The following is a 12,386-nucleotide window of genomic DNA, read 5'->3' as shown; positions in this document are numbered from 1 at the left end:
CAGTCCCGCGGGTCCCGCCCCGCGCCACGGCGCCAACCAGTCCTGGGGAGGATCCCGCCCACCCTCGTGCCCCATTGGGGAAATTCAATTTGACGGCCACGCCCCTAGCAGAGGCCCCGCCCCTCACGGGCCTAGGTTGTAGGGGTTTGCAGTCTTGGGGCCACTGTTCAAGTGGCCTTCGCTGGTCGGGTGGGCGTCACCAGGAGGATGCAGCTTTGCGCCAAAGTCAGGGAGGGCGCCCAAAGCCGCGGTAAGTGGTCCGGGATCGTACTATTCGCGGAGCCTTCAGGACTGTCCCTCTCCGCCCTCCTCTTTGTTCGTGAGACCCTGTCCCCTCACTCGACTCCGCCCCCTCCTCGCTTCAAGTGCCCTGGCTTGGCCGCTGCCCCCAGGCTGCTTTCGGCACACCTGGGCCGGGTCACCTCAGAGCAGGGACTAAGTGGCTGGCAGCACCTTAACCCTACGTTGAAGTACCTCAGGGATCACCTCAGATGGAGCAGGGTCAATCACACAACTCCCCTTCCCCAGCCGACACACCTTTGCACAGATATTGACCTTATCTGTCATGCTTCTCGCTTCCAAGCCCCTCAGCGTCGGCCTCTTGCAGCGCTGTGGAGTTAAATAGGGAACACGAAGCCCAGAATTCAACAAATGGAGGAAACTGAGACCCAGAGAGAGCCAACATGCCCAAGACAACATAAGGAATCAGCCAGGGGACCCAAGAGCTCAGACCCACTGGAGAAAACCACTCTGTCCCCTGTGATAGAGGTCAGGGTGCCTCCCACAGGTCTCCATGGACATCAAAGGGAGTTGGAGCCTGGGAGGTGGGGTCTGGAATCCTGTCTGTCAAATAATAACAATAATAATATAGACTCATTTTTTTGTACTTGCCATGTACCAGGCATATAGTCCCTATAACGACCATTTGAGCCCAGGATTACTGTCCCATTTTACAGTTGAGGACAACAGCTGATAGGTAGTGGAACTGTGGTTCCTACCAGCACCTTCTGAGTATAGAATCTGTGCTTTTAACCACTGTGATACGGGGTTGTGTGGAAGTGATTTCAGCCTGTTGCTCCAGCAGAGCCCCTCAGGCCCACTGTCCAGGTCCTCTGTGACCACCCACTACCACACCTTGCCCCCATCTAGAGTGAGAGCCAGTATCCACTCTGAGACTCTTTTAAAGGTGTCGTCTTACTGCATTCCCACATCCCTGAGAGGTGGTCCCATTTTACACATGGGAAAACCACGGCTCTGAGAGGGAAGAGGCTTGTTAAGGTCACATGGGAGGAGGAGCAAACAGAGCCCAATTTGGGGCTTTAGTTCGAGGTCCCCTTCTCCTGAGCAGGCCCCATGTAGGCCCTCTCTGGTTAACCTAGATGTCATTTTCTTTTTAATAAACTTTATTTTTTTATTTTTTATTTTTGGCCACGTGGCTTGTGGGATCTTAGTTCCCCAACCAGGGCTTAAACCTGGGCACTTGGCAGTGAGAGCTCAGAGTCCTAACCACTGGACCACCAGGGAATTCCCAACTTAGACGTCATCTTATTCTCCAGAACAAGGTTCAGCGCCCTCCAAAGCCAACTCGGTCCTATTCAAACCTCGCGAGCCCATTGGAACAGCCCCCTGGGGCGGCACATACGTAAGCCGCCTGAGTGGCGTCTCTTGGCTCCAGTGAATGGCCTGCTTCGTGCTAGCTCTGCCCCCACCCCCCAGGAGGGAGGAATGGCCCAGGTGAGTTTCTGAGAGAGGACTTTGTGTCACACACGTGCTCACTAGTTCCTGGTAGTACTGAAGATAAGCATGGGTCCTGCCCCTCCATCAAGCCCTCAGGGCTGGGGTCCTCCTCCACACCTACTTGCTTTCCCTTCCTATCTGAAAGGGGTGGGATGAGATAGTGGTGAAACAAATATCAAAGGGCAGTCCGGGTGCGGTTCTGGAGAAGTTTGCAGCCACAGCACAGGAAGGAGTAAACGTCCCATGAGGAGGGTCCTGGTGTTTACTGAGCACCAATTGCATGTCTGACACGGGGTTTGCCCCCTTGCAAATTGAGCACTGTGCAAGATAAGTATTACCCGGATTCTACAGAGGTGGAAGCTGAAGCTCAGGGAAGTGAAGGCACCTTGGCTGGTAATGGCATTCAAACTTGAGTGGAATTCTGCCCCATACTAAAGCCCCTTTCTTCCACCTTGCTGCCTCTAGGATGGAGGAAATCCTGGAAGACTTCTTAGAGGAGGAGCAAACTGATCCTTGAGGAAGGGTGCAAAGAAATCCATCCCACAGAGAAGAGGGAGAAAGACATGAAAGAGTATTAGTGGCAGGGGGACAGTGTGAATAAAGGCCAGGAGGTTTGTAAGTGAGAAAAGGAGGAGAGATGGACTGTGGATGGAGCAGGAAATGGGGATGGAAGACCTTTCATCTGTGAAAGGCCCTGAGTGACAGGTGAGTAGGGTGAACATGTCTTATGGGCACTGGGGTGGCCTGGGCCTCAGTCTATCCATTTATAAAATGAGGAACTTGGACTGGCTCACTTCAGGCCCTCCCAGAAAGGGTCCAGATTTCTCCAGGTCCAACCCTGGACTGGCAGAGTGGGGAGTGGCTGGAGCAGCTCAGGGGCCAAGGGTATTATTTTGATCCAGTCTCTCAGTCTGAGAATAAATATTTTTACCAAGCTGGCAGTGCCAGATCCCTGAATCTCCCTGGCTTCCCCTCCCCCTCCCTGGGGTCCTGCAGAGAAAGTCCAGTCCTGGGGTCAGGAGGCAAGAGGAGTGATGGGTCTTAGGTCCGGCTTCAGCCCAGGCAAAATTTTGTTCCACTTGGAGCCTCAGTTTCCTCATCTGCAAGATGGGGGAGTTGTGGCCTGAGCTTTCTAAGCCCTTTCCCCACCAGACTAGACAACATAAAATTCCAAGACTTTCAGGGAGACCCCACCTTGGGATGTGCTCACAAGTGGCTGTGAGGCCAGCCAAGGCCAAGACCTTGGGCCTGTGAGGGGTCCAGAGCCTGCTGGGCAGTGGAAGGTGTGGAGGGGTTAGAGCTAGATTGGAGTTGGGCCTGCTGTTGGGGTCTCACAGCCTGGTGAGGGTAGGGGGAGAGATGGTATCTGGACTCTAAAAGTTGTGAAGAAAAAGCCCTCACTTGCTGTTTGGCATGTGAAAGGGGTGGGGAAAGGCAACCTGGAGAGGGCACAGCATGAGAGCAAAGGAAGTCAGGTAGGACTCTGAGGACTTTGCTGGGGAAAAGTCAAGTAGGCGAGGCTGGAGCATGGGGACCCTGGAGGAGAACTGGTTCTTGCTGGGGTTGGCTGGATCCAAGGGCTGTGACCCTCTCTCTTGTGGGCAGAACTGGAGGCCCCCAAGGTCAGCAGCCACAGGAGTGGGGCTGGGGATCTGTTTGGCAAACCAGTTTGGCAAGGCTGTCTCCTCCATGATGTCATCCAGCTGCTGTGTTCTCTGAGCGACAGTGTCAGATAAACTTCTGGCCTTAGAGGAGAAGGGGGCCTGGCCCCAGGTGCTGAAGGATGGGAAAGGAGTGACTCTTCAATGTAGGAAACTTGGAGGCAAGTGAGCCCTGGGAAGGAGAAGGGGATCTGAGATGCCCAATGGGGTGTGATGAACCCCAGGAGACCAGCCTCATGGAAAAAGGAGAGGGTTCTGGATGGGCCGGCCTGGAATTCTTATCACTTCTGGGAGTTCCCTGATGCCTGGCGTAATCTAGGCTTATGGTAGCGGCCCTGTATAATTGCTGCCCAGTGGTTTGGAACCATAAAAACACATGAGTGGCAGTTTTGTTATTATCATGAACCTCACAGCTTGAACGCTGTAAGGTAGAACCATCATTATACAGAAGAGGAGACAGGCTCAGCAAGGCCAAGCCACACCAGCACCTCACACAGGATTAGAACCCAGAACCCTTGATTTTTTTTTTTTTTTTTTTTTTTTGGCTGCATGGCGTGGCTTGCGGGATCTTAGTTCCCCTACCAGAGATTGAACCTGGGCTCCAGCAGTGAAAGCGTGGAGTCCTAACCACTGGACTGCCCGGGAATTCCCCAGAACCCTTGCTCCTAACCATGGTACCCTGCCATTTGGGATCTCTGCCCACATGGGGCCTTGTCATATTTCTTAACTACTTGTGAGCACAGCAGCTGAATTGTGGCATCATAGAGTCCTAGATGCCCACCTCGTGGTAATCTGAGTTCCAGAGAGGGCAAGGAACAGGCTTCAGGTCACACAGCAATTGGAGGTGGAGCCACTTGGTACCCCAAATCCCCAGCCTCCCCAAATCCTTGTTTCCCTCTCAGGGCCTGGCACACTCAAGCATGAAATAACAATAACTAGCACATACTGAGTCCCTACTATGTGCCATTCGTTCATTTATACATCACCATAGCCATGTGAGGTAGGTGCTAAGATTATACCCATTTTATAGATAAAAAAAACTGAGGCTCAGGGGGAAGTCACTTGTCCACATTGACACTGCATATTGGTGGTAGGGCTGGGATTTGAACCCAGCTGTGTGGACCCTTTCCCCTTGGTGGACCCAGTAGGCCTCATTGTAGGTATGAAGACCTTTAGACAGGAGGGTGGTTGACCCCTTTGCAGGCTCCAGAGGCATGCAGTGTCCAATTCGTAGTTTCTACGCAGGCCTGGCCTCCCTGGGGCGGGCAGAAAAGTGCTGAGGCCACGAAATGCTCTGAACCTTCCCAGAGGAGGCGGCCACGGTGGGAGGGAGTGTTTGGTGCAGACCTCAGAGCCAAGTGTAGACGTGGCGGCTGGACCCACTGCAGGCGAGGGAGGGCAGGCAGGGTGGGGCCCAAACCCAAACCGGCCTCCCAGCAGTGTTCCCAGCCATCCGCCAGCCAGGCCCAGCCCTTCCCGCCCTTCTAGCTCCCCATCTGGATTTGAGATGAGGACGCTGGGCCTAATAATAGCTGAATGGTAGCAAAGGCAGTGCCTGGAGCTTCAGCCAGTGGGGGGCTGGGATCCCCATCATCTCATGCTAGCTTGGAACAGGTTTCTGAACTTTTAAAATAATAGCAAGTGCTTATGAAGTGCATCCATGTGCCAGGCATCGTGCTGAGGTTAGCCCACAGTGACTCATTTATTCCTCACAACAACCCAATGAGATAAGTCTGTCATTAGCTCTATCTGACAGATAGAGAAACCAAGGCACAGAGAGTTAAGCAACTTGTCCCTGACTGTTATAGCAGCCTCTCATTGCTGAGCACACAAGTCTGTCCCAGGCACTGTGCTAAGCACTTTCCATGTATTTTCCCATTTGAGGAATATGCACAAGGCATCATAGGCAGATCATCATTTATTTAGATGATGAGAAAAATGAGACCGAGAGAGAAAAGGGACTTGCCCAAGGTCACATGGCTGCAAGAGGCAACTCAAACCTAGGACTCTAGAGAGGGTAAGACCTTGGCTTCTGGAATCAGATAGACCTGAGTACATCACTGGTGACATCACTGCTCCTTAGCTGTGTGGCCTTGGCAAGTCACATCACCTGCCTGAGCTTCTGTTTTCTCCTCTGTAAAATGGGGGTTTGGTTGACATGATGCTAACACCACCTGCCAGCTATTAAGTCCACCTTGGGGGTAGTAGGTCATTTACATCATGCATTTATGTTGTGCATTCTCTCATTCAGTTCTCACAACAGCCCCCAAGATGGGGACTCCTCTTCTCTCACACCTGTTTTATAGAAGAGAATGTGAGGCTCAGAGGGTGAAAGGGCCTTGCCCAGGATCGACAACAAGTGAGTCAGGATTTGAGCCCAGTGCTGTGATTCCAGAGGCTGAGCACTTTTCTTTTTATACTTTGCATCCTTATACTGAGGCACAGAGAGGGTGTGGGCTCTGCCTGGGTCACAGAGTGAAGTAGGACTCTAGGGCCATCCGATGTGTAAAGGCCAGGAGGGGAAGGCCTTTCTGCCAGCCCCAGGTCACTGCAGTCACAGCTTCTCAAGGCTTGAAGCTCAAGGTGTTTCCTAGACTCAAATATCTGAAAAGATGCCCTGTTCTTCCAAAGGCCAGAGTGAGATCCAGATTTGGGGGCCCCTTCCCTGGGAGGCCAGGGTGCTGGATTCCTGGTTCAGCTAGCAGAGGTGGGGAGGTTCCTTCTGGCCAAAGAGGACCGGTCTTCGGAGTCATACGGGAAGCTTGGGGCATGAAGAGAGCTTCGGGTTTTGCTTAAATCCTGATTCTTCCATTCACTAGCCACTTCATCTTCCTGAAGCTGGGAAGGAAGTTTCAAATGGGGGCACTAATACCTCCTGTAGTAGTTTGGTTGCAAAATAACTTCAGTGCTTTGCTTCCCTGTATGCAAGCCCCTTTGCAGTGTGACTTTGGAACTCCTCCCATCAGGAGATAGAGCCTATTTCCTCATTCCTTGAACCTGGGCTCAGCCATATGACCTATTTTGGCCAATAGAATACAGCAGAGGTGACATTGCCTGTTCCGAGTCTGGACTGTAAGAAGTCTTGTAGCCTCTGCCCATTCTCTTGGAATCCTCCCAGCTGTCATGTGAACAGGCCTGAGCTATCCTGCTCCGGGATGAGAGACCACTGGAACAGTAATGAGCTGCCCTGGCTGAGGCTGTGCTAATCAGCTAATTAAGACTAAAAGAACCTTTAGCTGAGCCCAGACCAAATTGCCAATCCATGAAATCATGAGCTAACTAAATGGTTGCTGGGTTTTGTGAGGTTTTTTGTTTTGTTTTTCTTGGCCGCGCTGTGCAGCATGTGAGATCTTAGTTCCCCGACCAGGGATCGAACCTGTGCCCCCTGCAGTGGAAGCATGGAGTCCTAACCACTGGACCACTACAGAAGTCCCTGGTTGCTGTTTTAAGGCACTAAGTTTTGGGGTGATTTGTTATGCAGCATTATTATGGAAATTAATAACTGATACATTTTCATTCAGTGCAATTAATGGTAACTGCTGTAACAAAACAAAAATCTCAGTGGCTTAACCCAATGATACTTTATTCCTCACTCATGCAAAGTCTGATATAGGTCAGGGGTCTCCTAACCCATCTGCCTTGGAAGGCAGCTCTCTTCCAGGCAGTGACTCCCAGAGGCGCTCCCTGGAATCCATTCCTGAATCCTCTGCATGTGGAAAGGGAGACTAAAAATCAAGAGACTCACCCATTCTTAATTGCCTTGGCCCAGGGATGACATGTAATTTTCACTTGCCAGAATGTAGTCACATGACTCTGCTAACTGTAGGGCCCAGGAAGAGGAAACAGGTTGAAGAACACAAATCATTGGCTCTGCCACATTCCCTCCCTCACCAGGCACCGTGAGGAGTCAGGCAGTACCTAGCACAGAGTGGCTTAAATAAGGGGCAATTTATAGGTGAAGAATCTGAGGCTTGGGACTTCCCTGGCGGTCCAGGGGTTAAGACTCCGTGCTTCGGGCTTCTTAACCACTGGTGGCACAGTGGTTAAGAATCCGCCTGCCAATGCAGGGGACACGGGTTCGAGCCCTGGTCCCGGAAGATCCCACATGCTGCGGAGCAACTAAGCTCATATGCCACAACTACTGAGCCTGCGCTCTAGAGTCTGCAAGCCACAACTACTGAGCCTGTGTGCTGCAACTACTGAAGCCCGAGCGCCCTAGAGCCCGTGCTCTGCAACAAGAGAAGCCACAGCAATGAGAAGGCCACGCACCGCAAAGAGTAGCCCCCGCTCGCCACAACTAGAGAAAGCCTGTGCGCAGCAACGAAGACCCAACGCAGCCAAAAATAAGTAAATATAATAAATAAATTTATTTATTTATTTTTTTATTTTTTTGTTTTGCGGTATGCGGGCCTCTCATTGTTGTGGCCTCCCCCGTTGCGGAGCACAGGCTCCGGACGCGCAGGCTCCGGACGCGCAGGCTCAGCGGCCATGGCTCACGGGCCCAGCCGCTCCGCGGCATATGGGATCCTCCCAGACCGGGGCACGAACCCGTATCCCCTGCATCAGCAGGCGGACTCTCAACCACTTGCGCCACCAGGGAGGCCCAATAAATTTATTTTTAAAAAGACTCTGTGCTTCTACTGCAGGGGGCATGGGTTCAAGAAAAAGAAAAAAAAGATTATGGGGCTCAGAGAGGTTGACAAATTTGCCCAAAACCACACAGCAAGCCAAATGAGTAGCTGTTTTGTGGTAGTGAAGGGCTCAGAACAGATCTGGAGTTGGACAGATCTGGGTGCAAATCCCAACTCTGTCGTTTCCTTGCTGTGTGACATTAGGCTAGTTACCCAGTTTCTCTGCGTTTCAGTTTCCTCATCCACAAAGTGGGGAGGGGAATAGTTCCAACTTCACAGGGTTAGGGTGAGCATTCAGGAGCTTACGTGTGTCAAGAGCTTAGCTCAGATCCTGGTACATGGCACTTACTTAATAAATGTGAGCCACCTGGGCAGGCATGATGCTCTTTCTCATCTTGCCAGGGTCAACAAATTTTTATGTTTTGTGCAAATTCTGTCCCTTCCTCCTACCTCTTGTGGTATGAATGGTTTTATTTACTTGGTTAAGAGAAGGAAAATTTCTCCCAATTGGATATTACTTACTCAAGCCTTTACAAGCACAGAGCCCCCAAACACCCATGGCTGTTCTGCTGTCAGAGGTCTGAAATTATTTCATTATTGCTTCCTTTAGACTAAAGCTTGGCTCTGTAAAATGCATCCCCTTCCCAACCCACCTCTAGGATTGTCCCATCACTGGGAACGGGGCAAGAGGGTCTGAAGCTAATGGGCTCCAGCTGGGGAAAGGCCAGGGCCCGGACCAGAGCAGACCCTGCTGGGTGTGTGGGCTGGGTGTGTGTGGGCATTATGAAAATTTCTGTGCAACCCGAAGGAAAGGTCCAAGATGGGTGAGATATGGCTTCCCCTCCTTTCACCCCGTTTAACCCATCTCTGAGCCTCCCTTTGAAGCCAGGCAGACAGGTTCGTGAGCATCGTGGCACTCACAGTCTGGAGGTGGAGACAGACTCAGCGAACAGAGCGCCATATAAAATTTTCATTACAGATTACGGTCATTTCTTTGAAGTGAGAACCATGTGGCACTATGGGAGCTTCTACTGGGGGCCTACTTTAAATTATTTTTAAACTTTTGTATTTGAAGAGATAATCCTGGGAGGTCAGAGAAGTTGTCTCTCAGGAGGTAATTATGCTCAGGTCTGGAGGATAAGAAGAAATTTGCTGAAGAAAGAGTTGGTCTTGGGATGAGGAGTGGTGTTCCAGGTAAGAAACAGGTTGTGCAAATGCCCTGAGGCAGGAAGGAACAACCTCCAGGAACTGATGGAAGACTAAAGCAACTGGAGTTTGAAGGATTAGGGAGAAGCGGGGTGCAAATGAGAAGGGAGAGGGGAGCAGGGGCCAGTCCCTGTGGGCAGGACTGGCTACATAATTTGTGGGGCCTGATGCAAAGCAAAAACATGAGACCCCTTTAGGAATTTCAAGATGGTGACAGTAAATCATTAAACTAAGCGTGGGGCCCTGTGCAACTGCACAGGTCATACACCCAGGATGATGGTCCTGCACTTGGACCATTGTAAGAAGGAAGGAGTTTGCTGTGAGGGCTGCAGGGAGCCACCGAAAGCTTTTGAGCTAGGGGTGGTAAGATCTGATTTGCATAAACCCAGGTACTGTCTCACTATACCACACCTGGATTGTATGTGACCCTCTCCTCTCTGCACAGGTGGCCTGATTCATTTTCCTAAAATATTTTACTTGGAATATCACTCTCCTGATCAAGAACCTGCAGTGGCTCCCACCCCCTTATGAGATCCGGCCCAAACTCCCTACCTAGACGTTCAAGGCCTTTCATAATCTGCCCACACCTGATTTAGTTAACCTGCTATCAACATAAGGCTATGTGCCAAATCCCAGAGCTGATGAACTAACCCAAGGACTCATGGTAATTACAGGAGGCCAAGGCAGGACCGGAACCCAGGTCTTCTGCGCTAGGCAACCCCCTGCCCTGGAGGAGGGTGCAGCCTCACAATGTGCTTTGTACCCCCCAACCTAGCACAGAGACTTGCACCAATAGGTGCTCAGTATGTGTCTGTGGCAGCGAGTTCCTCCTCCAGGGCAGGGTATTTCAGAATCCAGGATGTAGTTAGTGTCCTTCCTGACTCCTTCTCTCCATCACCTCTACCACGAGGCATTCGCCACGCCCCACAGCACCGCCCCGGGCAGCGGGGGGTGGGGGTGGGGGTGCGGGGGCCGGGTCCTGCCTATAGGCACGTGTTTGGCCTGCACAGTTTTTAAAAAGCTTTTCCAACTTATCATTAACGTTTAAAAATCAAGAAATTTCACATGGCAATCTGCATTGTTGTTTCTCTGTAGAGTCCTGGGCCTGGATTCCCCAGGGGAAGCCGCGTGCTCCCTAACTGGACCCTCCGAGGGCTTCCGTCCTAAGTCCGAAGTAAGACTGTGGAGTTTGGAACCTTGAAGAAAGAGCGCCCTAGTTTCCACCAAAGGCCAATCAGGATCCTGAAATCTGACCAATCAGATGATTGGAGGTGGGGCCATGTAGAGTAAGCCTCACCCCCAGCCTCTGCAAAAGAGGAGAGGAAAGGTTTTGCTCCAATTCTTACAACCAGCTCCAACCTGCTGGTTGACTCCCGAATCCCTGGGGGCTGAAAGGATGCAGTGAGTGTTCCTCAGACAGGCCAAGCTGGTCCCTCCCACCCAGCCTTTGATCTTGCCCGTGCTTTCTGCTTGGACAGCTCTTTCTCCTCATCATCACTCTGGCTGGCTCCTGAGTACCATTCAGGTCTCAACTCAAATGTCACCTCCTTAGAAAGGCCTTCCCAGCGCACCTATCTGAAGCTTCAGGCATTACTCTGTATTGTATTATCCTTTTGTATTTTTATTATTTGTTAAATCATAGCAGTTATTATCTGAAATTTATGTGTTGCTGTTTGTTTTTCTTTATTTTTTTAAAATAAATTTATTTATTTATTTTTGGCTGCATCAGGCCTTCATTGTTGGGTCTTCGTTGCTGCGCTTGGGCTTTCTCTAGTTGCCATAAGTGGGGGCTACTCTTTTTTTTTTTAATTCTATTTATTTATTTTTGGCTGTGTTGGGTCTAAGTTGCGGTGCGCGGGCTTCTCATTGTGGTGGCTTCTCTTGTTGCAGAGCACGGCTCTAGGTGCCCAGGCTTCAGGAGTTGTGGCTCTCGGGCTCTGGAGTGCAGGCTCAGTAGTTGTGGCATACGGGCTTAGTTGTTCCGCAGCATGTGGGATCTTCCTGGACCAGGGCTCGAACCCGTGTCCCCTGCATTGGCAGGAGGATTCTTAACCACTGTGCCACCAGGGAAGCCCAAGTGGGGGCTACTTTTCATTGCAGTGCACGGGCTTCTCATTGCAGTGGCTTCTCTTGTTTCGGAGCTCGGGCTCTAGGCACGTGGGCTTCAGTACTTGTGGCACATGGGCTCAGTAGTTGTGGCTCATGGGCTCTAGAACTCAGGCTCAATAGTTGTGGCACACGGGCTTAGTTGCTCCGCAGCATGTGGGATCTTCCTGGACCGGGGCTCAGACCCGTGTCCCCTGCATTGGCAGGCGGATTCTTAACCACTGCGCCACCAGGGAAGTCCCTGTGTTGCTATTTGGCTCCCACTAGATGTGAGCTCTGAAGGCAAGGACCAAGTCTGTCTTGCTCACCACCGAGTCCCAAGGGCTGCAAATGTGACCTGGTACCACAGAAGAAGTTCAGCCCACATTTGTGGAAAAGTGAACCACTGGACTCACAAAAGACCTTTCCCTGGAGGATGCCCATGACTCCTTGATGCAAGTGTGGGTGGGAGCCAGTTGACAATTAGGAAGCATTTAGTCACCAGCTAATTAATGCACAAGACAGCTTAGGGGCTGGGAGGCAATCAAGGGACTGAAGCCCACAAAGGAGCCTCAGGTCTCTGGGAAAATATTGAGAGAGGGCAATGAAGAATCCCCGGGGTAATGTTTGAAAACCTCTTCTGTGTTGTTGAAGGAGATTTAAATGATCAGAAGCCCCCCAAAAGGGGACTTGGTCCCTTTAAGAAGCAGGTGGGTCTAGCCAGTCTCTGGTGGTGGGTCTGGAAGAACTGGCCTGTAAAATAAACGATGGAATGAGGAAGAGTCACCCTTTCCTATTTGGAGGATTTACCTTTGGATATTAGGAAAGGTTCTTTTGTTTGCAAATACCAGAAACCTCCTAGACTAACCTGAGTTAAATGGGGACTTTATTGGGAGGCCATCAGAAGGGGTATCAAGATTATAAAATTTCAAGGTAGAAAGAGGGGACCCAACAACTCATGTTGTTTCCATTTACTCAACATTGTTTTCTGGTTTCCAGGCCCTTCTGATCAGCCTGTGGTCTGGAGCTTTGCATTCAAAGTGTGGTCTGCGGAGCAGCAGCTTTG

At 51.1% G+C, this 12,386-nt stretch overlaps 1 long non-coding RNA gene across 1 annotated transcript; it reads left to right on the top strand.

Moving 5' to 3' along the window:
- Positions 1 to 159: 159 nt before the first annotated feature.
- LOC132503184 (uncharacterized) lies at positions 160 to 10,871 on the top strand. Its single transcript, XR_009534562.1, has 4 exons — positions 160 to 250; positions 1,557 to 1,734; positions 2,203 to 2,442; positions 10,331 to 10,871. It is a non-coding gene; the product is annotated as an uncharacterized LOC132503184 (long non-coding RNA).
- Positions 10,872 to 12,386: the final 1,515 nt, after the last annotated feature.

The sequence above is a fragment of the Mesoplodon densirostris genome, chromosome 15, assembly GCF_025265405.1.
Source record: "Mesoplodon densirostris isolate mMesDen1 chromosome 15, mMesDen1 primary haplotype, whole genome shotgun sequence".
NCBI classification, from domain to species: domain Eukaryota; kingdom Metazoa; phylum Chordata; class Mammalia; order Artiodactyla; family Ziphiidae; genus Mesoplodon; species Mesoplodon densirostris.
This window is presented reverse-complemented; position numbering and strand designations above follow the sequence as displayed.